Source organism: Tenebrio molitor, chromosome 4 (assembly GCF_963966145.1).
Source record: "Tenebrio molitor chromosome 4, icTenMoli1.1, whole genome shotgun sequence".
NCBI classification, from domain to species: domain Eukaryota; kingdom Metazoa; phylum Arthropoda; class Insecta; order Coleoptera; family Tenebrionidae; genus Tenebrio; species Tenebrio molitor.
The window spans coordinates 893998-898255 of NC_091049.1; the positions used below are offsets into that span (position 1 = coordinate 893998).

At 38.8% G+C, this 4258-nt stretch overlaps 1 long non-coding RNA gene across 1 annotated transcript; it reads right to left on the minus strand.

Annotated features, from left to right (window-relative positions):
- Positions 1–453: 453 nt before the first annotated feature.
- LOC138129717 (uncharacterized) lies at positions 454–2757 on the minus strand. Its single transcript, XR_011159356.1, has 2 exons — positions 2579–2757; positions 454–1697 (listed from the first exon to the last, which is right to left on the minus strand). It is a non-coding gene; the product is annotated as an uncharacterized lncRNA (long non-coding RNA).
- Between the last annotated feature and the right edge of the window lie 1501 nt (positions 2758–4258).

The window sequence follows — 4258 nt, forward strand, 5'->3', positions numbered from 1 at the left end:
TATTCCTCATTCATTCAGTGAATTCTTCATTTATTTGTTTTTTTATCCAGGTATTCGTTCATTTATTCGTTCTTTTATTTCATTTATTTGTGCATTTATTCATTGATTTGTTCATTCATTCATTTATTCATTTATTTTTTCATTCATTAATTCGTTCATTTATTCATTTCTTTATTCACTCATTTATTCCTCATTCATTCAGTCAATTCTTCATTCATTTGTTTTTTCATTCATGTATTCGTTCATTTATTATTCGTTCATTTATTTGGGCTTTTATTCATTCATTCATTTATTCATTTATTTTTTCATTCATTAATTCGTTCATTTATTCATTTCTTTATTCATTCATTTTCATTAATTTATTTATTCAGCCAATTCTGCATTCATTTATTTATTTATTTATTCACTCCTTTATTACTCATTCATTCAGTCATTTGTTTTTTCATTCATGTATTCGTTCATTTATTCATTCCTTTATTCATTCCTTTATTTATTAATTTTTCATTAATTTATTTATTCAGCCAATTTTGCATTCACGCATTCATTTATGCGTTTATTTGTTCACTCATTTATTCCTCATTCATTCAGTCAATTCTTCATTCATTTATTTTTTTATTCATGTATTCGTTAATTTATTTATATGATTATGATAACTCCTGCAAACCTGTTGGTTTGGATTCGCGGCTCTACAATTATTTGCATCCAGCAGATTTCATTTTTGATTCATTTATTCTTTATTATTTTTAGAAAATACTTTACACTCCTGAGTTGCAAATCGACATTAATAAAAACTGTTCCAAACAATCGACTCCAAACCAAATACTTATATGACGAACAAAATCTCTCAACACCCATTAAATTTTTTTAAATCCTTTTTAGCTTCTCGACCTACTCCCACAGCCCGCTGTTCTCCTGTCCCAAGCCGAGCCTCCGCTTGTCTTCTTGCTAATGATTATTACCTCCAGACCCGATAAAACAATCGTATCTCGTATTGTATCGACAACTAATGACCGCCTCTCGACCGTTCTTCTGCCGTAATGTGGACAAAAAAAAACCTCCGAGAGGAAAAGGTCATTTCGGTTGTTCTACCTCAATAAAAATTCATGACTTTCCAGTTCTCGCCCTTCATAAAAACCACCATCGCTCCATTTGTTCGTTTCCACCAAAAACTATCAAAGGTGATCGACAGCTGTCTTGTCAAGATTTATTTACCACGTGAAGTTTTTGCGCGATTTGCTTTGCGAATCTCCCCCGTTCCTTGCTTGTTTTCTTCCGGCAAGTACAAAAATGTTTGCGTTGTTCGGCAAGGTGTGCACAGATTGTATAAACGCTAGTTTGTTTCATGTGCACCATCTTCAATACGTAATCAAAGGAATTTAGTAAATTCAGGCGGAGAGATGAAGCGGACCAGTAAATGAATACGCCTCGGGCCGGCAACGAACGCAGCAGTCCAACCTTTGACCCTCCTGTCAAATTTCCTGGCCTTTGCTGGACCAGTGTTTCCTTTGTAGTCCAATTCACTTCACCCCGTCGGCAGATTAGCGCCTTCTGATTGTATGTAATTATTGCTGATGTTGAAACCGCCCCCTGAATACACTTTTCACCGGAGAACAACGATCCTTCGACTCCAAATCGTGGGATACACAAGTACGCATCAGTTCCTGCACGTCACAAACTCGAATCGCCCAAAAATGATCCTGAAAGTGCAAAAATACAATTATTATTGTCGTTAGCTTATTATGTGACAGCAGAAGTCGCAAATATGGCGGCTGCACCAAAGAAAAAGTGGTTGTTATCATTTGATCTGAAAAGTGCAGCGCGCCGGTCCCACCCGACGCTTGGACGGGTGACCGCCTTGATCGAAAAAAATATTTGTAACGATTGTTAAATGCGGCCTCGATGCCGTACACGGGGTGTTATAATAGTTTACTTGTTGTACAGTGTGGCCCATTAAGACCTCCGCGCCCTCATCAATATTCCCCATGGATTCCCGCGAGCTGTAAAGTGAATACCTTCCAAGAAAGGTGACACATTTTTTCGTGTCGGATGTAAATCAGGGCCCCTGATGCTACCTTACAGGTGTTCAGATTTCCCCGATAAAGCCCCGCTCACATCGACGTTTCCCCGATCCATCCGTAATATAAATAAGGCGGCTGCGAGTTGCAGCCAAACATTTTCGACCTGGGCAAGGCAAAAACACCTAATAAATCGGCGGAGGCCGCGCTCGACAATGACGTATGAGTCAATAAGGCGGCGATGTTCGAGTGGGCCATGACCGATCGTCAGCTGTTCCCCGCAGCGAACCCATGCAGAGCCAACTCTAATCGAAGATCTGTTATCTGACAACCTCCGATAGCGCGAGTTTTGATAGAGACACATGGCCTTATAGGATCGTGCTGATTTATCGCCAGTATTGGCTGCCATTATGTTCGCCGCCCCCGCGACACAAAAAACGAATTTATCACGGCGCTCGTGTACGAGCGGGACTCAATTTCCGGCTCCCCTGGACGAGGGCCAAAGGAAATGGGAAAAATTGACTGGACAAAAAATGCAAGCTAAATGTGTTATTGAGACTCACATTTTGAAGACGTCAAGGACTTGCAAGCTCTGTAGAAGACGTTAGCACCCAAGCACAGTAACAAAAAAATTAAGAACAAAATCAAGGAAATGGCGCAGCTGAAGCACGAAAACATTTTTGATTTTTTGTAAATGGAAAATTTTGAAAAGTTTGTTGTCAGAATGACATTTAGGAAAAACAAAACCAGGTGACTGGACTAGTCTTCGGTCGTTCTGGATAAGAACAAGCATGTAGAAAATTGCTTCGAAAAAAATGTTTTGTGTAGTGTGATTTCCAAAATTTTGGAAAAACAGTTATGGATGTGTCTGGGTTTGTCGTTTTTATTTCTAGTTCACCCAGTATCAAGAGAGACTTGATTGAGCGTGGTACAGGTGATGTAAAAAACGATTTAAAATTTGAGAGAAAATTTGTGATTTGGGCCAACCCCTGTGTCCCATCTGGGTATAAATTTACCGTCACCGCGTGGTACTATATCAAATTCGGACACCCACGAGATAAATAAGCGAGGCCCACCATCTCAAATTTCTGAATTATAGGTGAGATAATACGAGTTTTGCACCCCATAGGAGACCAGGTATGGTGCTATCGTGGTGCTGCATCTCTAATGGTATTGCTATCGATCAGCTACCATCCTTGTTCAGGTCAGCCCAACACTCAACAAATTAGTGTGAAAGACAAGGAAATCGAACGGTGACAACGGAATGCTGGTGCACCACAGGACCATTCCCTGGAGGAAGAAAAACGTAAAATTTTTCGAAAAAAAGAAAAATTGTAGTGATGATGCTAAAAAACGTGAGGGTTGGTTTGTGAACGAATGAAGCGAAAAACGTGTTGCGTTGATGGTGGAGGTGTAACCGACGAAACACCTCGTATTGTGCGTGAGTGTTTACGTAAGTGGTGTTCGTGTGAAGATAGCTTTCGTGCAGGCAAATCCTCGAGAGTTGTAAGAATTATGAACCGAAGTTTTCTTTATGTTCAGGGAGTCGGATCGGATTTATTTATTTATTACCACGACCATCGACTCGCATCTTACGGGATCCCACCACCCATATGGATGGGACGTGAAATCAGAGTCCCAATAATTTATTTGTTATCTGCGGAGGAGACGGGAAACGAATCTTTCGATGATATTTAAAATGGCTAATCCTCGACGATATCGAAGATTGCGCTCTCGGTAAATAAAGAAATTTAATTAAACGTGACATTCGCTGAAAGTGTATTGAATTGGATTCACCTTTGGTTGCGATCACGACCGATGCTCGGGGACAGGACCGTATCAGATTGATATCGGGCGGGCTGCAATTTGTGCCATCAGACGCGAAAGCGTGAAATCTCAAATTGTTTACAAGTGTCAGATGTAATAACAATACATTTGTGCCTCAAGAAATGCATATTACATAAATATGTAAACAATTTAAAAAAAAATAAATACATACATATTTTGTATTGTGATAAAAATATACTTAAAAGAAATTAAAAACATTTTTCGATTAAGAAATTAAAAATGCAAAGAAGTGTCCAGAAATGTACACAGGGTGATTGCGTGGAATTAAAAAAATCGGGATTACATACATAAGAATTTGTACAGTGTCTAAAGTATTTTTTTATGAAATCCGTGGAGCAAGTGTAATTTTAAAAAATCCAATGTTATTTTTTCCTTACCAAGACAATTTTCAAAAA